We start from the raw sequence: 22,259 nt of genomic DNA, 5'->3' as shown, positions 1-22,259 counted from the left end.
CTAACCCTAACTCTCCCTTTGACAAAAGAGAGACAGTTGTACAATACCTAGTGTTCCAACCCCCTCTCTTAGTGCAAAGCTATACAGAGCCTCTAGACACCAATTCTAAGTTTGGTGTCAGGCAGTCGTCATCAAGCATTGGGAATAAAGGTACTAAGAAGAAAGTACCTAAAGGCTGGAAGGACAAATAGATCTCCACTGAAGGCCTCTCACCTGGCATGAGAGTTGTCTTCACTAACAACCCAGTCATTCCACACACAGTGAACAAGATCCTGTCTCTAGAACTTGTGGAGCTCATCCATGAGAGCACAGGCAAGAAGTTCACTATAACAGGCAAAATTCTGAGCCTCGATCCATCTCCGTAAGGAGCTAACCGTCAAGCTAGTGACGTTAAAGAAGCGCTTGTTGGGAGGCAACCCATCAATAATTAATGTTTTCTTATTTTTCTTTAAGTTTGTTTAAGTTATATCAGTATTTCATATTTGTTTCTTTAAGTTTGTAATCATGTGCAGTAGTTAGAAAGAACAAAACTAGAAACATTCAGAACTGGAAACAAATGTTTGTGATCATGTGCAGTAGTTTGTGATCATGTGCACAAATGTGTGCGTACGCACACTTTGCTGAATTTTTACTTGTGTGTGCACACAGAGAGTTGTGCATGCGCACGCATGCTGATTTCCTTCTTGTGCGTATGCACTGGATGTTGTGCATACGCACACATGGCTATGTGCTTCTCCTTTGATTTCTTCATGTTTTCTCCCTATTACATGCTCCTCCTCCACTCTCATCAAGCCAATCTTACCTATTATACCTGAAATCACTCATCAAAACCATCAAGGCATCGAATGGGATGAAAGTGGAATAAAATTGGTTAAATTAAGCACAAAATAGCATGTTTTTAAAATTAGGCACAATTTAGGGAGAGAACACAAAAGCATGCTATTTAGATGAATAAATGTGGGTTTGTATGATGAAATCCACTTAAATCAAACCAAAATTCATCATCAAATATGGATTCATCAATTCTCCCACACTTAAATAATAGAATGTCCTCATGCTAATCACAATCAAAGGAGAAGGAAAAAAGGGTAAGCAACTTATTCAATGCAACTAACTACATGCAAGAAACTATGCTAAATGCTATCTATCTATATCTAAACTAGAGTCTCTACCAAAATTGGCAAAACAAACAATAGAATTCCAATCAATCCACAATAAATCCTTAGGGCTAAGTGACATCGCGATTTTTACCAGTAAAGAGATTCATAGAAACAGTTACGTTGTAGATATAGTCTCTAAACCGACAAAAATCCCTTCGTACAAATGTTTTGGGTGTCACAAGTAACAAACCCATTTAGAAATTGTTAACCGAGTATTCAAACCTCGGGTCGTCTTCTCAAGGAACTGCGAGGAAGTATATTCTTATTATTGGCTATAAAGGTTGTAATCGGGGTTTAGAAGATGAGAAGCAAGTAATTTAAATGACAAGTAAAGTAAATGGAAATTAAAATAAATAAATACTGTAAAGCAGACTTTTGGCAAGGTAAGAGAAGTTGGAGGTCTAACGTAGTTATCTCTCTCAACTATAATGAAAGTTGAATCTAAACTCCACTTGGTCAACCTTTACCAGGGCAAAGGAAAGTCAAGGGACTAATTAAATTGACCTTTGAATCCTATTTATTTCCTAAGAAAAGGTTGGGATTACTTAAGTTCAGCTCAATTAGCAAGATAACGATTATCAATTATGTCGAGTTTAATAACTGTTGAGTTACTGAATTCTTAACCAGGACCAAAAGGGAAAAAGTAAAATTGCTGGAATAATAAAAATTTCTTAGATGGGAAGCAATGGTAACTTAAATCAAAGAGAACAATCATAAACTGAAAATACCTAAAATATTATTAATTCAAATAACAGTCTGCAACATGGAAGAAATTCATAAATTCAATGATTAATTCAAGTGCTGGAATAAACAAAAGTAAAAGGAAGCTAAAACAAAGAAACGTAAAACCTGGATTGAGAGTCACTCTTAAAATAGAAGAAATCCTAAATCCTAAGAGAGAGAGAGAGAGAAGATCTCCCCCTCAACAAAATCCAAATCATTGAAAAATAAAATATACGAGCTCCCTCTTGAATGGGTGCATTCCCACAATTTATAACCTCTGGTCTATGCTATCTGTACTTGGATCTGGGCCAAAAAGGGCTTCAGAATTCGCTCGGGGCGTATTCTGTAAATTCTTATACGTGGCCTCTGTCACGCGTCCGTGTGGGTCACGCGGTCGCATCATTCGGAGCTTTTCCTTGCCACGCGGTCGCGTCAGTCATGCGACCGCGTCATGTGCGTTCTGCTTAAGGAGCGCGGTCGCATCAGTCATGCGGCCGCGTAGCTGCATCTTTGCTTCTGGCACGCGATCGTGTCGTCCATGCGGTCGCGTGGATACTAGTTTCCTTCAAAGCTCCGTTTTGCTTTCTCCTTCCATTTTGTATGTTTCCTTTTCCATCCTTTAAGTCATTCTGCCTTAGAGAATCTGAAACTACTCAACACACTGATCACGGCATCGAATGTAAATAAAGGTAATTAAAATAATTAATTTTTTTGAGCTTAGGAAACATGTTTTTCATTTACATCACATAATAAGGAAAGGAAAGTAAAACCATGCAATTAATGTGAATAAGTAGGTGAAGGATTGTATAAATCACTCAAATTAAGCACAAAAGAACTCATGAAATATGGGTTTATCAACCTTCCCACACTTAAACACTAGCATGTCCTCATGCTAAATCCAAGGTAAATAATTAAGGTTAAAGTGATGGAATGTCATGCAATGCAACCTAATTTAAATGCAACTACCTAAATGAATGATGCATCATGCAACTCTAAATTATTCACTCATATATAAAGATTACATGTAGTCAAGTTAATTCACATTCTCAAGGAGTCATGTATATATATAGCCAACCCTTAAATAATAAAGCATTTTAGCAAATGAGATGGGAAAGAAAACATTGTACAAACTTGCAAAATAATTAGTAAATTTAAGCATTGATATATGTTGATGAGTTATTGAACCCTCACTGGATTTTGTGTTTACTCTCTAGTCACTCAGTGTTTATTGGGTTTATTCACTCTATTTTTCTTTTTATTCTTAATTTCTATAGCTTTGTTCTTCATCTAACCAATCGACAATTATAGAATATAGTCATACCAAAAAGTCATGAGGTCTTTAATTGAGGTTGTAATGGGGTCAAGGTAAAGGTAAGGATTTATGTATAGGGTCAAGTGAGCTAATAAGTGAATCCTTAATTAGACTAAGATCTCACCTAACATACATATTTAGTAAAACAAAATCTCTTTACCTATTTTCCCATATTATCCCACTTATTGTTATATGCTCATGTTTCACTTTTTATTTTATTTTTATCCCATGTGCATTGTTTTTATTTTTGCATTGGGAAATTTCTTTTGTATCCCATTTTATTAAATGCTGAAAAATAATTTTTTTTTTCAAGGCACATGGCAATTAAATCACTTTGATTTTCTCATGAGCATGCTTCTCAAATTTATTTTATTTCCTTTAACTTCTCTACCCTTTTGTTTCTATCACCCATGTTCCCAAAAGGTTTCCCACATTTAACTCTATTCATGATTTTCTATCTTAAGCTAACCAAGGATTCACTTGGGATTTTCTTTTGTTTTCTGCTTAAGGCTAGTAATTTGGCTAAATAGAATAAAGGGGTTTTAAAAGGCTCAAGGAGGCTAGCAAGGGTGATGTAAAAGGTAGGCTAATTCGGGCTTGGAGGGGATATCACCGGATCGTATCATCAGCTTTAGGTGCTCATAGCGCCGCTTGTTGCGATGCTCCATCTAGTCAAGTCGTCGGAACAAGCGGTGCACCAGATGATTGACGGGCTCTGTGGCAGGTGGAGGTGCAGTGGTGGTAGCAGAGGTAGGTGGTGCAGCAGTGGAGGAAGAGGGTCCAGCAGACGGTGGGGCTGTCTCATCAATAGCAGTGAATGGTGGTGGTCTGTGGCCCAGGGCTAAGAAGTTTCGGCTGTGTGGAATGATCTTCCTGCAATCCGCCGCTGGTGGTCTCTCATCGGCAGCCTCCCATGGCACGTCAGCTCGACGGCCAAGCTGTGTAACTAGATACAGAAAAGGGAGGGTGCCTCAGATGTGGACCCTGGCCATATAGTGCCGAATGAAACGTGGCAGATAAAGGTCCTTACCCTCCAGCACACACCAAAGGAGGGTGATCATAGCAGCCGGGATCTCCGTCTCGTGAGTACTCGGCATCACATAATTACTCAAGATCTGGTGCCATAACCGAGCCTCATCACTTAAGTACGCTCTCTTGATCCCTCTAGGCATGGTAGTGTCCTGACCCATCTCCCAAGAAACTGTCGGGTCGAGAGCTATCTGTGCCTTAACGGCATCCCAATCAAACTGCATCTGACGCATGTCCTCCTCAGCCTTTGAATAACCATTAGGCTAATCGGACTTGGCTGGGAGCTGGAGAATGTCCTCTAAGGCCTCCTCAGTGACCAGAATTTGTTTTCCTCTCAGGTTCACTGCATCTAGGGTGGTGAGGTAGTAGTTGCAGTAGAATTCCCAAACCCAAGATGCGTTGACCTCTGTCAGTGTTCTCTCCAGAAAGAACCAGCCCCTTTGCTTGATTTGCTCAGTGGTGTACTGCTGGAGGGCTTCTGGAATCTTCAGAGTTCATTCCAGGTATAGATTTCTGGAGTTTGCAAAAGCCGGGTACTTCAGCTCACAGTACCGGTTTGCAAATTTTATAGGATCATGCGCAGGGAGCAGCTGGTCAGCTTTCTCCTGCTGTGTGAAGTTCTTCTCCCGCCATGAAGAATCGTGCATTAGAGCAATGATAGACTGGGAGGAATCTCCTTTCTTGCGCTTGCCAGTAGCCTTGCCTTTTCCTTTCCTTTGTGAAGCAGACATCCTGAAAAATAGAAAACCAGGATATGGATAAAATAGGAAAGCAAATAGGCAATTAAACAAAGGAAACTCAAAGCGGCAAGGGAAAAATAGAATAAGGAAAATGAGTAAATAAAATGTGATTGAATTTATGTTAAATGGAAAAATGATCAATATGCCATGGTGAGAAAGTTAGAGGGAAGTGAAAATAATCAGAAAAGAGATCAAAAGCGTTAGTATGGTTAGAATTTGAAAAAGAGATTAGTAAATTAAAATTAGTGAGTTGGTAAAGTGCGGGTTAAAGTAAGTGGCATAGAAAAATTCCATATAACAAGGATTCACAGGTAAGAATAGAAGAACTCATAATCGAACAAGGAAAACAGGGTGATGCTGATTCTAATAGAAATAAAGAAAGCAGAAATTGGAATCAGTGAATCACAAATGCAGTTTATGAACCAGGAAATCAAAGAGGATAAGAAAGTCTGCCATAGCATTCATGAAATGGTTTGGGTAAAGCAGAGGAAAACAGAGTTCAGAAATGCCAAACCAAAGCATGAATGAAAACAATTTACAAAAAATTTGGGCAGCATTCCGGCTAAAATTGGATTGTCCCGGAAAATAAACAGCAATCATAGCAGTTCATATGAATTAAAAACTTGCTGTAGTTACCTATAATTAATAGAAATAGGAAAATTCAGAGTAACAAGCTGCAAATGCAAGAAAGCATAGCATATGAACGAGGTCACAAGAACAGCAGAGTTGCAGTTATGATAAAACATAAACAGGAACAGTGCAAGTAAACAGACCTAGATCCACTAACCACAGCCTAAGCTACCTAACAACCTAAAAATCAACTATAGCATGCATATCTATCTATCCTAATGATGAACAAAAATGGGAAAAAAATTACAGAAAAATGACGAATGGATAAAAAAGGGGGTGCGTGTTGCGGAACCTGGAAAGCAAAATAAGCGGAACGGGGTAGAAACGGCTGGGTGGGGGTGGCGGTGATGTCCGGCGCGGTGGCAGGGCATGGCGGCGCGGTTGCGGCTGAGGGGGGCAGTGGAAGAGGGGGAATGGGGATAGGGTTTTAGGGAGAGTGATGGAGGAAGTGAGGGGGATTGCGGGTGGGTGACGGAGGGGGGGATGCGTGAGCATCTTCTCTATCTTTTCCTAGTGAATTTGCATCTAAATTGTTGAATTTAATTAAGAATTAATTATATTTTAGTCACTATGGATGCTATTTTGAGTTTTATACAATACTGTTTATTTTAGGTAGCATTTGGCAGAATTTGATGGAGTTTCTGCAGAGAAAGAGAAGAAGCCAAGGAGATGACCAGCGAATACCGACGCGGACGCATGGCTCACGCGACCGCGCGGAATAGAGGAAATCGCAATGACGCGATCGCATGCCTGACGCGATTGCGTGGACTAGAATCTGCACAAATGACGCGAACGCGTTGACGACGCGGACGCGTCACATGCGCCACATGCAGAAAATGCAGAAAAACGCTGGGGGCGATTTCTGGGCTGTTTTAACTCAATTTTCAGCCCAGAAAATACAGATTAAAAGCTGCAGAATGGACAGAACAAATGGTCCCCACCCATCAACTGAAGATCTGTTAATTAATTCAAATTTAAATTTGAATCTTAAATTAGGAAAAGATATTATTTTAAGTTTAATTTTAAATATTAGATTTTAAATTTATTAGGATTAGTTATAAAAATGGATCTGATGCCATCAGATTGGAAGGGGGTACATTTGGACCTGAATCCTTATTTTCTCTTTTCCATGAGCAACTAAACCTCCACTGTTAAGGTTAGGAGCTCTGTCTATTTCTATGGGTTAATTTTATTGCTTTTACTATTTTAATTTATGTATGGATTTATAATTTAAGAATTGTTTTTGTTCTTTATTTTATGAATTTGGGTGGAACGGAAGTATGATCCTCTTTCTATTTGAGTTCTAGTAAAACTTGGAAAAGCTCTTTACCTGAACAACAGTTTGAAAACTATTTCTCCTAAATTTTAATTATCTGAATTTAATAGAATACGTGACATATAATCCTTTTACCTCTTGGATAATTAGAGTTTTTGTGGCATATAAACTAGAAATTGATTATCACCCCCTAATTGGAATTAATTGACCAACGAATTGGTAGTTAATGAATTTTAGAGGAGACTAGGAAGGTCTAAGGAATTAGGGTCTAGTCACATACAGTTTGCCATAAATTAAATCCTGCATAATTAAATTAGTTAGTAAGAAAAGTTAATCCGGAAAAATAGATAACTCTGAAACCTTAACTATCTTCTCCATATTTTTTCCAAAGTATTTACTTGCCTTTCTTCAATATTTTTGATATTGTTTAATGTCCTTTATATTGCATCTTAGTGCATGAATTGTGAATCACACTTTTCACAACGCGTACCACTAACCAGCAAGTGCACTGGGTCGTCCAAGTAATACCTTACATGAGTAAGGGTCGAATCCTACAGAGATTGTTGGTTTGAAGCAATCTATGGTTATCTTGTAAATCTTAGTCAGTAAGTCACTTATATTAATCAGTTGAATCGCTAACAAACGAAAGAGCATGGATTAAAGGTTACTTGTTATGTAGTAATGGAGAATATGTTGGAGTTTTGGAGATGCTTTGTCTTCTGAATCTCTGCTTTTCTCTGTCTTCTAATTCACGCACGCACGTCCTTCTATGGCAAGCTGTATGTAGGGGGTCACCGTCGTCAGTGGCTACATCCCATCCTCTCAGTGAAGAATATGCTCAAATGCTCTGTCACAGCACGGCTAATCATCTGTCGGTTCTCGATCATACTGGAATAGAATTCTTCATCCTTTTGCGTCTGTCACTAACGCCCAGCACTCGCGAGTTTGAAGCTCGTCACAGTCATTCGATCATTGAATCCTACTCGGAATACCACAGACAAGGTTTAGACTTTCCGAATTCTCATGAATGCCGCCATCAGTTCTAGCTTATACCACGGAGATTCTGATTAAAGAATCTAAGAGATACTCATTCAATTGGATATAGAACGGAGGTGTTGTCAGGCACACGTTCATGGTTTGAGGAAGGTGATGAATGTCACGGATCATCACCTTCATCACAGTTAAGCGCGAATGAACATCTTAGATAGGAACAAGCATGTTTGAATGGAAAACAGAAATACTTGCATTAATTCATCGAGACACAGCAGAGCTCCTCACCCCCAACAATGGGGTTTAGAGACTCATGCCGTCAAAGAGTACAAAGTTTAGATCTAAAATGTCATGAGATGTAAAATAAGTCTCTAAAAGTTGTTTAAATACTAAACTAGTAGCCTAGGTTTACAAAAAATGAGTAAACTATGATGGATGATGCAGAGATCCACTTCTGGGGCCCACTTGGTGTGTGCTGGGCTGAGATTTAAGCAATTCATGTGCAGAGGCCATTTGTGGAGTTGAACGCCAGTTTTTGTGCCAGTTTGGGCGTTCAACTCCAGCTTTTGATCCTTTTCTGGCGCTGGACGCCAGAATTGGGCAAAGAACTGGTTGAAAGCCAGATTACGTCATCTATCCTTGTGCAAAGTTTGAACTATTAAATATTGCTGGAAAGCCCTGGATGTCTACTTTCCAACGCAATTGGAAGCATGCCATTTCGAGTTCTGTAGCTCCAGAAAATCCACTTTGAGTGCAGGGAGGTCAGAATCCAACAGCATCAGCAGTCCTTTTTCAGCCTGAATCAGATTTTTGCTCAGCTTCTTCAATTTCAGCCAGAAAAATACCTGAAATTACAGAAAAACACACAACTCATAGTAAAGTCCAGAAATATGAATTTTTCCTAAAAACTAATGGAAATAAACTAAAAACTAACTAAAACATACTAAAAACTATATGAAATTAACCCCAAAAAGCGTATAAAATATCCGCTCATCACAACACCAAACTTAAACTGTTGCTTGTCCTCAAGCAACTAGACAAATAAAATAGAAGACTAATAAGTTGAGAAGCAATAATATCTCAGAGTTTTTGAGTGAAGCTCAGATTCTAATTAGATGAGCGGGACTAGTAGCTTTTTGCTTCTGAACAGTTTTGGCATCTCACTTTATCCATTGAAGCTCAGAGTGATTGGCATCTATAGGAACTTAGAATTCAGATAGTGTTATTGATTCTCCTATTTCAGTGTGATGATTCTTGGACACAGCTATTTTATGAGTCTTGGCCGTGGCCCTAAGCACTTTGTTTTCCAGTATTACCACCGGATACATAAATGCCACAGACACATAATTGGGTGAACCTTTTAGATTGTGACTCAGCTTTGCTAAAGTCCCCAATTAGAGGTGTCCAGAGTTCTTAAGCACACTCTTCTTTTTGCCTTGGACCTTGACTTTAACCGCTCAGTCTCAAGTTTTCACTTGACACCTTCACGCCACAAGCACATGGTTAGGGACAGCTTGGTTTAGCCGCTTAGACCAGGATTTTATTCCTTTAGACCCTCCTATCCACTGATGCTCAAAGCCTTGGGATCCCTTTTATTTGCTCTTGCCTTTTAGTTTTAAGGGTTATTGGCTTTTTCTGCTTGCTTTTTCTCTCCTTTTTTTTTTTGCCTATTTTATTATATAATTTTTTTTTTCTGCAAGCTTTGTTCTTTGCTGCTTTTTCTTGCTTCAAGAATCATTTTTATGATTTTTCAGATTATCAATAACATGTCTCATGTTCATCATTCTTTCAAGAGCCAACATATTTAACAGTCTTAAACAACAAATTCAAAAGACATATGTACTGTTCAAGCATTCATTCAGAAGACAGAAAGCATTGCCACCACATTTAACTAATTAGAATTTCTCTTATTAAAACTCGAAATTTTATTGCCCCTTATTCAAAAGATCTACTACTTTATTCATGTTTGCTGATGATGAGAAAAATAAACTATAGCTTAATTGGAGATAAAATCAAAATAGATACTAATTACTACTATATGACTCCTAAGGTAAACTTCTATAAGGACACTGTCACAGAGTTAAGGCAGAAATTGGAAATTAACAACCTTTATTCTGGGGGAACGGGGGTTCCTCTGATCCTTGGGGTGCTTGGTCCTACAAGAGAAGACTTTTGGCACTTCATTTCCCTTAAGTCACGCCCTTGCTCCTCTTGTTCTTTAAACATATAGGTCAGCATTTGACTGTATTCAGATTGAGGGATCTCTAGGAGGAATTCCTGTGCTCTCTTCTTGATGGGATCATCCTGTGCTTGTTGTTTTTCCATTGATGCTTTGGTTATTGGCTTCTCAATTGAGATATACTCAGTTATTCCCATCCTCACTCCAGCGTCCTTGCAGAGCAGAGAAATCACGCTTGGATAAGCCAACCTGGCCTCTTTAGAATTTTTGTTAGCAATTTTGTAGAGTTCAACTGAAATCAACTGATGAACCTCCACTTCCTTTCCCATCATGATGCAATGGATCATCACTGCTCTTTTAACTGTGACTTCAGAATGGTTGCTAGTAGGCAACAGAGAATGCCCAATGAAGTCTAGCCATCCTCTGGCGACTGGTTTGAGATCCTCTCTCTTGAGTTGATTTGGGACACCCTTTGTGTTGGTGGTCCACCTGGCTCCAGGGATACATATGTCCTCTAGAATCTTATCCAGGTCAATGTCTGCTCTCATCATCCTCCTGTTGAAGGAGTCTGGATCGTCCTTTAGCTGAGGTAGCATTAAGATCTCTCTGATCTTGTCAGGGGTGGTATAAACAATATTTCCTCTGACCATGGTCCGAAATTCATAGAAGGCAGTTCCAGATAGTTTTTGCTTGTCAGTCTGCCACATATTAGCATAGAACTCTTGGACCATGTTCCTTCCTACTTTCGTTTCTGGATTAGCTAGGACTTCCCAGTTCCTGATTCGAATTTGCTCCTGGATCTCCGGATATTCATCTTTCAGATCGAATCTAACTTCCGGGATCACTGATCTCAGACCCATTATTTTAAGATAATGGTCTGAATGTTCTTTAGATAAGAACTTCCCTTGATTCCAAAGTGGTTTTGGAACGCTCTCTTTCTTGCCTCTTGGAGTGGGTTGTTTTCCTTTAGGAGCCATGATCTTAGTGATCTCGGATAAACACACCAAACTTAGAGGTTTGCTTGTCCTCAAGCAAAAGAAAAGAAAGGAGAGGGATAGAAGGAGAGCTAGGTGCAATTGTTGATGGAGGAGGAGGGAGGCCGAACCCAAATTTAAAGGGATGGGGCGGTGGGTTTTCGAAAAATTGGAAAAGATAAGATAAAAAGATTGAGTTGAAAAAGATAAGATAGAAGATATAGTTTAATTTTGAAGAGATATGATAGATTTTTGAAAAAGATAAATCTGAATTTTGAAAAAGATAATATGGAGATTTGAAAAAGATATGGATTAGTTGAAAAGATTTTAGAGTGAAAAAGATAGATTTGTTTTCAGAAAAGATTTGAAAAGAGTTGGATTGAATTTGGAAAGAGGGATTTTTTTAGAAATTGAGGATATTAGAAATCAGGGTTCTTAACATGTTCATGTAAAAATCATGCATTGAAACATAAAATTTGAAATTAGAATGGAAATACGTGTAGAAAAATGAGTTTGGCTCCTCCTTGCTATCTTGGCGTTTGAACGCCCAAACACTGCCTGTTTTGGGCGTTCAGCGCCCAAATGCTGCTCTCCTAGGTGTTCAACGCCCAACTGCTGCCATTACTGGCGTTCAATGCCCAGTGGGTGCCCCTTTCTGGCGTTGAACGCCCAGATTGCTACCATTACTAGCGTTCAACGCCCAGTGGATGCCCATTTTGGGCGTTGAACGCCCAAAATATACTTTTACTGGCGTTTTCTTGCCAGTGAGCTCTTTTTCTCTGTTTTGTGTGCCGAGGTCTTCTGTAAATGATTATTTACCTTGTTGTCAATGAACTCTATATAAACAAATAAAAATAAAAATAGAAATAGGGCAAAATGCTTAGAGGATTGTTGCCCCATGGCTGGGTTGCCTCCCAGCAAGCGCTTCTTTATTGTCTTTAGCTGGACCTTGCTGAGCTTTTAATCTAGCTTCAGCCTTGAGCATTCTTGCTCAATGTTGCCTTCAAGATAATGCTTGATTCTCTGTCCATTGACAATGAACTTCTTATCAGAATCAATATCTTGAAGCTCCACATAACCATATGGTGATACACTTGTAATCACGTATGGTCCCCTCCACCGGGATTTCAGTTTCCCGGGGAATAGCCTGAGTCTAGAGTTAAACAACAGGACCTTCTGTCCTGGTTCAAAGATTCTAGATGACAGCTTTCTGTCATGCCATTTTTTTGATTTTTCTTTATAAAGCTTGGCATTTTCGAAAGCTGTGAAACTGAATTCCTCTAGCTCATTTAGCTGGAGCAATCGTTTTTCTCCTGCTAATTTGGCATCAAAGTTTAGGAATCTGGTTGCCCAATAGGCCTTATGTTCCAGTTCCACAGGCAGGTGACATGCCTTACCATACACGAGTTGGTATGGAGATGTCCCTATGGGGTCTTAAATGTTGTCCTGTAAGCCCACAGAGCATCATCCAAGCTCCGTGCCCAATCCTTTCTACGGGTATTTACTGTCCGTTCCAGGATTCTCTTTAATTCTCTGTTAGAGACTTCAGCTTGCCCATTGGTTTGTGGATGATATGGAGTGGCCACCTTGTGGCGAATTCCATACCGAACCATGGCAGAGTAAAGCTGTTTATTGCAGAAGTGAGTGCCCCCATCACTGATTAGTACTCTAGTGACACCAAATCTGCTAAAGATATGTTTCTGGAGGAATTTCAGCACTGTCTTAGTATCATTGGTGGCTGTGGCAATGGCCTCAACCCATTTTGATACATAATCAACTGCCACCAGAATATAAGTGTTTGAGTATGATGGTGGGAAAGGTCCCATGAAGTCAATTCCCCATACGTCAAACAACTCAATCTCCAAGATTCCTTGTTGAGGCATGGCGTAACCATGAGGCAGATTGCCAGCTCTTTGGCAACTGTCACAGTTACGTACAAATTCTCGGGAATCTTTATAGAGTGTGGGCCAATAGAAGCCACATTGGAGGACCTTGTTGCTGTTCGCTCACCTCCGAAATGGCCTCCATATTGAGATCCATGGCAATGCCACAGGATCCTCTGTGCTTCTTCTCTAGGCATGCACCTACGGATTATTCCATCTGCACATCTCTTAAAGAGATAAGGTTCATCCCACAAGTAATACTTTGCATCAGTAATTAATTTCTTCTTTTGTATCCTGTTGTACTCTTTGGGTATGAACCTTGCAGCTTTATAGTTTGCAATATCGGCAAACCATGGTGCTTCCTGAATGGCAAATAAATGCTCATCAGGAAACGTCTCAGAGATCTCAGGAAAGGGGGGGGACGTCCCTTCCATTGGCTCTATCCGGGACAGATAATCAGCCACTTGGTTCTCTGTCCCTTTTCTGTCTCTTATTTCTATATCAAACTCTTGCAAAAGCAATACCCATCTGATGAGCCTGGGTTTTGAATCCTGCTTTGTGAGAAGATATTTAAGAGCAGCATGATCAGTATACACAATCACTTTTGATCCTACTAAGTATGATCTGAACTTGTCAATGGCGTAAACCACTACAAGTAATTCTTTTTCTGTGGTTGTGTAGTTTTTCTGGGCATCATTTAGAACGCGACTAGCATAATAAATGACATGCAGAAGCTTGTCATGCCTCTGTCCCAATACTGCACCAATGGCGTGATCACTGGCATCACACATTAGCTCAAATGGTAACGTCCAGTCTGCTGCAGAAATGACTGGTGCTGTGACCAGCTTAGCTTTTAGCGTTTCAAACGCCTGCAGGCACTCTGTGTTAAACACAAATGGTGTGTCAGCAGCTAGCAGATTGCTTAGAGGTTTTGCGATTTTTGAAAAATCCTTTATAAACCTCCTATAGAATCCTGCATGCCCCATAAAGCTTCTGATTGCCTTAACATTGGCAGGTGGTGGTAATTTTTCAATTACCTCTATTTTTGCTTGATCCACCTCTATTCCCTTGTTTGAGATTTTATGCCCAAGAAAGATTCCTTCAGTCACCATGAAGTGACACTTTTCCCAGTTTAAAACTAGGTTGGTCTCTTGGCATCTTTTCAGAACAAGTTTCAGGTGATCAAGACAGGAGCTGAATGAGTCTCCATATACTGAGAAGTCATCCATGAAGACTTCTAGAAATTTTTCCACCATATCAGAGAAAATAGAGAGCATGCATCTCTGGAAGGTTGCAGGCGCATTACACAGCCCAAATGGCATCCTTCTATAAGCAAACACTCTGGATGGACATGTGAATGCTGTTTTCTCTTGATCCTGGGGATCTACTGCAATCTGGTTATAGCCTGAGTAGCCATCTAAAAAGCAGTAATAATCATGACCTGCTAGTCTTTCTAGCATCTGGTCTATGAATGGTAAAGGAAAATGATCCTTTCTGGTGGCTGTATTGAGCCTTCTATAGTCAATACACATGCGCCACCCTATAACTGTTCTTGTAGGAACCAGTTCATTTTTTTCATTATGAATCACTGTCATTCCTCCCTTTTTTGGGACGACTTGAACAGGGCTCACCCAGGGGCTATCAGAAATAGGATAAATAATCCCAGCCTCCAGTAATTTTGTGACCTCTTTCTGCACCACTTCTTTCATGGCTGGATTTAGCCGCCTCTGTGGTTGAACCACTGGTTTGGCATTATCCTCCAATAAGATTTTGTGCATGCATCTAGCTGGGCTTATGCCCTTAAGGTCACCTATGGACCACCCAAGAGCTGTCTTGTGTGTCCTTATCACTTGAATAAGTGCCTCCTCTTTCTGTGAATTTAAAGCAGAGCTTATGATCACTGGAAAAGTGTCACCTTCTCCCAGAAACGCATATTTCAAGGATGGTGGTAATGGCTTGAGCTCGGGTTTAGGAGGTTTTTCTTCTTCCAGAAGAAATTTCAGAGGCTCTTTCATGTCCTCTGAATCCTCTAAATCAGGCTGAACATCTTTAAAGATATTTTCCAACTCTGATTCAAGACTCTCAGCCATGTTGATCTGTTCTACCAAACAATCAATAGGATCAACTTTCATGCAGTCTTTTTATGTGTCTGAATGCTGCATGGCTTTTGACAGCGTTCAACTTGAATTCATCATCATTGACTCTCAGGGTTATTTCTCCCTGTTGGACGTCAATGAGGGATCTTCCAGTTGCTAGGAAGGGTCTTCCTAGAATGAGAGTAGCACTCTTGTGCTCCTCCATTTCCAGCACAACAAAGTCAGTGGGAAAGGCGAATGGCCCAACTCTGACAATCATGTCTTCAATCACGCCTGATGGGTATTTAGTGGAACCATCAGCAAGTTGGAGACATATCCGGGTTGGTTTAACTTCTTCAGTTAAGCCAAGCTTCCTGATAGTGGATGCAAGTATTAGGTTGATGCTTGCCCCAAGATCGCATAAAGCTGTCTTGGTGCAATTACCTTCTAACATGCATGGTATCAGAAAGCTCCCAGGGTCTTTAAGCTTTTCAGGAAAGCTCTTCAGAATGACTGCACTGCATTCTTCAGTGAGGAGAACTCTTTTTGTTTCTCTCCAATCCTTCTTATGACTCAAGATCTCTTTCATGAACTTGGCATAAGAGGGTATTTGCTCAAGTGCTTCTGGAAATGGAATCTTTATTTCAAGAGTCCTGAGATAATCTGCAAAGCGAGCAAATTGCTTATCCTGCTCCTCTTTCCTGAGTTTTTGAGGATAAGGTATCTTGGCTTTATATTCTTCAACCTTAATTGCTGCAGGTTTATTGCCTACAGAAGTGGTTGAAGAAGCCTTTTTAGAGGGGTTGTTATCAACATTTGTGTGTGTCTGATCCCTCGCTGGCAATTGAGTGCCAGAGTTAGAAGCTGGAGTGACGTGAGAAGCCAACTCCTTGTCTTTTCCTGGCATTTGAACGCCAGAATTGTGCCCATTTTGGGCGTTCAGTGCCAGAACCTGCCCATTTTGGGCGTTCAACGGCAGATCCTTGCCCATTTCTGGCGTTGAACGCCAGTTCTGCTTTATTTCTGGCGTTGAACGCCAGTTTTGGCCATGGTCTGGGCGTTCAGCGCCAGCCTTCCACCAATTTTTTGACGTTTTAGCGCCAGAATTATTTTTCCCTGGGCTCTTACTATCCTCAGGTGAATTTTGGGTGGTTTGCTCATTTCTTAGCTTTTTGCTGCCTTGAGGTGGGGTATTTAATATTCTCCCACTTCTTAGTTGAACTGCTTGGCATTCTTCTGCTATTTGCCTTGACAGCTGCTGCTTTGTTTGCTTAAACTGTTCGTCCATATGTATATTAGCCATCCTTGTCTCTTGTAACCTGTCTTTAAATTCGGCTAGCTGCTTTGTTAGAAAGTCCATTTGCTAATTGAATTCAGCAGCTTGTTTTACAAGACTGAGTTCAGCAGTTACTGTTTTAACCTCTTCATTCATGGAAGGGCTGCTGCTTAGGTACAGATGCTGATTCCTGGCAACTGTATCAATGAGCTCTTGAGCCTCTTCAATTGTCTTTCTCATGTGGATAGATCCACCAGCTGAGTAATCTAGAGACATCTGAGCTCCTTCTGCAAGCCCATAGTAGAAAAAATATTTTTATTTATTTATTTATTAATTTATTTCAAAAATAAAATAAATCAAAATAAAATAAATAAAAATGAGTAAAAGATTTTCGAAAAAGTGAGGAGAAAGAGAGTGGTTAGGAGATTTTGAAAAAGATATGATGATTTTTGAAAAAGGTTTTAAATTTTGAAATAAAAATCTGAATTTTTTTTAAAGGAGAGAGAAAAACAATAAGATAACACAGGATTTAAAATTTTTAGATCTGAGGTTCCTTATTTTCGAAAATTTTGGGGGGGAAAACACCAAGGAACACCAAACTTAAAATTTTTAGAAAACCAAAATAAATTTTCGAAAAACAGAGAAAAATCAACAAGAAAACACCAAATTTAAAGTTTGGCACAGGATTTAATAGAAAAATTATTTTTGAAAAAGGTTTTAATAAGAGAATAAGGATTCTGAAATTTTTAACATGACAATAATATGAGACTCTAAAAAAAAGGGAGAAATTTTTCCTAATCTAAGCAACAAAATAATCCGTCAGTTGTTCAAACACGAACAATCCCCGGCAACGGCGCCAAAAACTTGGTGCACGAATTGTGAATCACACTTTTCACAACACGTACCACTAACCAGCAAGTGCACTGGGTCGTCCAAGTAATACCTTACGTGAGTAAGGGTCGAACACCACAGAGATTGTTGGTTTGAAGCAATCTATGGTTATCTTGTAAATCTTAGTCAGGAAGTCACTTATATTAATCAGTTGAATTGCTAACAAACAAAAGAGCATGGATTAAAGGTTACTTGTTATGTAGTAATGGAGAATATGTTGGAGTTTTGGAGATGCTTTGTCTTCTGAATCTCTGCTTTCCTCTGTCTTCTAATTCACGCACGCACATCCTTCTATGGCAAGCTGTATGTAGGGGGTCACCGTCGTCAGTGGCTACATCCCATCCTCTCAGTGAAGAATATGCTCACATGCTCTGTCACAGCACGGCTAATCATCTGTCGGTTCTCGATCATACTGGAATAGAATTCTTCATCCTTTTGCGTCTGTCACTAACGCCCAGCACTCGCGAGTTTGAAGCTCGTCACAATCATTCGATCATTGAATCCTACTCGGAATACCACAGACAAGGTTTAGACTTTCCGGATTCTCATGAATGCCGCCATCAGTTCTAGCTTATACCACAGAGATTCTGATTAAGGAATCTAAGAGATACTCATTCAATCGGATATAGAACGGAGGTGGTTGTCAGGCACACGTTCATGGTTTGAGGAAGGTGATGAATGTCACGGATCATCACCTTCATCACAGTTAAGCGCGAGTGAACATCTTAGATAGGAACAAGCATGTTTGAATGGAAAACAGAAATACTTGCATTAATTCATCGAGACACAGCAGAGCTCCTCAACCCCAACAATGGGGTTTAGAGACTCATGCCATCAAAGAGTACAAAGTTTAGATCTAAAATGTCATGAGATGTAAAATAAGTCTCTAAAAGTTGTTTAAATACTAAACTAGTAGCCTAGGTTTACAAAAAATGAGTAAACTATGATGGATGATGCAGAGATCCACTTCTGGGGCCCACTTGGTGTGTGTTGGGCTAAGATTTAAGAAATTCACGTGCAGAGGCCATTTGTGGAGTTGAACGCCAGTTTTTGTGCCAGTTTGGGCGTTCAACTCCAGCTTTTGATCCTTTTCTGGCGCTGGACGCCAGAATTGGGCAGAGAACTGGCATTGAACGCCATTTTACGTCATCTATCCTTGTGCAAAGTATGGACTATTATATATTGCTGGAAAGCCCTAGATGTCTACTTTCCAACGCAATTGGAAACATGCCATTTCGAGTTCTGTAGCTCCAGAAAATCCACTTTGAGTGCGGGGAGGTCAGAATCCAACAGCATCAGCAGTCCTTTTTCAGCCTGAATCAGATTTTTGCTCAACTTCTTCAATTTCAGCCAGAAAAATACCTAAAATTACAGAAAAACACACAACTCATAGTAAAGTCCAGAAATATTAATTTTTCCTAAAAACTAATGGAAATAAACTAAAAACTAACTAAAACATACTAAAAACTATATGAAATTAACCCCAAAAAGCGTATAAAATATCCGCTCATCGCATCTCAACACCAATTTTTGTTTGTCTAACTAAGCCTATCAAACACTATTGTTGCTTAGTCCATCAATCCTCGTGGGATCGACCCTTACCCACGTAAGGTATTACTTGGTACGACCCGGTGCACTTGCCGATAAGTAAGTGTGGTTGTAAAATACCGCATCAAGTTTTTGGCGCCGTTGCCGGGGATTGATTGTGATTGACAACTACTCGTTGTTTGATTGCTTATATTAGATAATTGTTTTTCTAATTAAGTTTATTAATTTTTATTTCTCATTTTTTTTCCTTTACTTTTTTTCTTGCTTTTCGTTTCCCTTCCCAGTCCCCGTGCTTTCTTTTTGTTTTACTTCCTTTTACTTTTAAATTTTTTTTCTTTCCAAATTCTCGTCCGTTTCGTATTTCCTTTCTTTTTTATTTTATTTCTTTTCAATTAATTCTTATTTTTTTTAAAAAAATTTTATTTTATTTTTGTCTTTAATTTCAAAAAAACAAAAAAAATTATTTTAGTATTAATATTTTTCTTTAATTCCTGAAATTAAGTTTGGTGTTACCAAGTTAATTTTATTTTAATTTTTCTGTTTATTTTTCTTTTTAAATTTTCAAATTTTTTTATTTATCTATTTAATATTTTTATTTTATTATTTTACACAGGTTACCTCACAGGGACTTCTCTGCACTCTGACGTAAAGAGTCCCATTTTTTCTTGTTTTCTGCTTGTGTATGCGCAGGAATAGAGACAAAGAACATCTCTTAGACTTTGATCCTGAACCTGAAAGAACTTTCAGGCGGCGTTTACAACAAGTAAGACTTTGCAAGACTGCAGAATCCACTATGGCAAATAATAACGCTAACGCCAACGTGGTAAATCCTAATGGGGATGATCAATAGAGGAGAGTGCTTGGCTCTTATTTTGCCCCTACTGCGGATCTTTATGGAAAAAGTATTGTGGTGCCTCCTATAACTGCAAACAACTTTGAGTTGAAGCCATAATTGGTCACCTTGGTGCAGCAAAACTGCTAGTATCATGGACTTCCTCATGAAGATCCAAATCAGTTCATATCTGATTTTCTGCAGATATGTGATACTGTGAAGACAAATAGAGTGAACCCAGAGGTGTACAAACTCATGCTTTTCCCATTTGCTCTGAGGGATAAAGCAAAGCTATGGCTAGATTCCCAATCGAAGGAGAGTCTGAATACATGGGAAAAAGTTGTCACGGAGTTTCTCACTAAATTTTTCCCACCAAAGAAGCTGACTAAGCTGAGGTTGGAGGTTCAGACTTTCAAGCAAAAGGATGGTGAAACTCTTTATGAAGCATGGGAGAGATACAAGCTACTGACTAGGCAATGCCCTCCGGACATGTTCTCCAAATGGACCCAACTGGATATCTTTTATGAAGGCTTAGGAGAGATGTCAAAGATGAGCCTAGACACTTCTGCAGGCGGTTCATTGCACAAGAAGAAGACACCAGAGGAGACTATTGAGCTGATTGAATTGGTTGCAAGCAACCAATATTTATACACATCTAACAGGAATCCTGTGAACTCTGAGGCCGCTCAGAAGAGAGGCGTATTGGAAGTAGAAGCTGTTAATGCTCTTCTTGCTCAGAACAAGCTTATGTCTCAGCAGATAAATCTACTTACTCAACAGATGGGTGGCATGCAAGTCTCAGCTATCAACACTCAAAATCCACCCCAAGATACCTCCTATGACATGACAGGTCACTTTATGCAAAATGATAATTATGATTATGCTCAACCCTCTTCTGAACAGGTGAATTACATGGGGAGTGGTCCTAGAAATCCCAACAATGATCCATATTCTAAGACATACAATCAGGGATGGAGGAATCACCCAAATTTTGGGTGGAGAGATCAACCTCAGAAACCTCAGAACTTCAACAATAGTTCTCAGGGCAGTTTTCAATAGAACAACTATAATAACCGCCAATTTCAGTCTCAGCAACAACAACCACCTCAGCAGTCAAATTTTAAATCCCAAGAAGATTCTAAATGGGAGATGATGATGAGTTTCATGCAAGAAACCAAAGCCTCTATTAGAAATTTGGAGGTGCAAATGGGTCAAATGAGCAAGCAATTACCTGAAAGGTCTCCAAATACATTTCCTGGTGATACAGTGGTGAACCCAAGAGAAGATTGCAAGGCCATTCAATTGAGAAGTGGTAAGGTAGCTGGTTCTGAGACTAAGGTCAATGAAGATCTAGTTGAAAAGGAAGCTCCAGAGGAGAAGAAGGAAGAAGCAGAGCACGCCCCTCCTAAACGTGCAGACAACCCATTTCCTGACTCTCTTGACACTTATCCCACCTTGCCAAAGGCCCCTGAATACAAGCCAAAAATGCCATATCCTAAGAGGCTTCAGAAGGCGTCCAAAGAAAAGTAATTCTCTAAATTTTTAGATGTCTTCAAGAAGCTGCAGATCAACATCCCTTTTGCAGAGGCTCTGGAGCAAGTGTCTCTCTATGCTAAATTTATGAAAGAGTTGTTGACACACAAGAGGAATTGGAAGGAGCAAGAAACCGTGGTGTTAACCAAGGAATGCAGTGCTATTATTCAACACACCCTTCCTAAGAAAATGCCAGACCCAGAGAGCTTTGTCATTCCTTGCACCATTGGAGAAGTCGGCATTCAGAGAGCTTTATGTGATCTTGGAGCTAGCATTAACCTCATGCCACTTTCAGTGATGAAAAAGCTTCAAATTGAGGAGGTAAAATCCACTCGTATTTCTCTTCAACTTGCTGATCTTTCTATCAAATTACCTGTGGGTGTTGTTGAAGATTTACTTGTGAAAGTAGGACCATTTATCTTCCCTGTTGATTTTGTTATATTAGACATGGAAGAGGAGGTAAAACCATCTATTATACTTGGTAGACCCTTTTTAGCTACAGGTAGAGCTCTGATTGATGTGCAAAAGGGTGAATTAACCCTGAGGGTCAATGAAGAACAGGTGGTCCTAAATGTTTTTGAAGCCCTCAAACACCCCAATGATTCTGAGGGGTGTATGAAAATAGATGTTATTGAACCACTTGTGCAAGAAGTACTGGAAACTGAGGTACTTGATGATGTTCTAGATCCTATTTCTGAGTGTGAATTAGTTGAAGTTGATGATTCACCACCCCAAAAGGAGCTGATGAACACGCTAATTAAGGTGGAGGAAGCCCCCAAGCTTGAGCTTAAACCCTTACCACCTTCTCTGAAATATGTGTTTTTGGGTGAAAATGATTCATATCCAGTGATTATTAGCTCTTCTCTGAAACCTGAAGAAGAGGAGGTGCTTATTTCAGTGCTCAGGAGCCATAAAACAGCTCTTGGGTGGACCATTAGTGACTTGAAGGGGATTAGTCTAACCAGGTGTATGCACAAGATCCTTCTTGAAGATGATGCTAAACCAGTTGTGCAACCACAAAGGAGACTCAATCCAACTATGAAAGAGGTGGTCCAAAAAGAGGTAATGAAATTATGGGAAGCAGGTATTATTTACCCTATTTCTGACAGCCCTTGGGTAAGTCCTGTACAGGTAGTTTCCCAAGAAAGGAGGGATGACAGTGATCAAGAATGAAAAGAATGAGCTTATTCCTACAAGAACAGTCACAG

At 39.6% G+C, this 22,259-nt stretch overlaps 1 non-coding gene across 1 annotated transcript; it reads right to left on the bottom strand.

Annotated features, from left to right (window-relative positions):
• Positions 1-19,905: 19,905 nt before the first annotated feature.
• On the bottom strand, positions 19,906-20,009 carry LOC148567837 (small nucleolar RNA R71). Its single transcript, XR_015882689.1, has one exon. It is a non-coding gene; the product is annotated as a small nucleolar RNA R71 (small nucleolar RNA).
• Positions 20,010-22,259: the final 2,250 nt, after the last annotated feature.

The sequence above is a fragment of the Arachis ipaensis genome, chromosome B4 (genome assembly GCF_059453495.1).
Source record: "Arachis ipaensis isolate K30076 ecotype BB chromosome B4, ASM5945349v1, whole genome shotgun sequence".
NCBI classification, from domain to species: Eukaryota; Viridiplantae; Streptophyta; class Magnoliopsida; order Fabales; family Fabaceae; genus Arachis; species Arachis ipaensis.
Note: the sequence above shows the minus strand (reverse complement) of the source record. Positions and strands in the feature narration are given on the sequence as shown.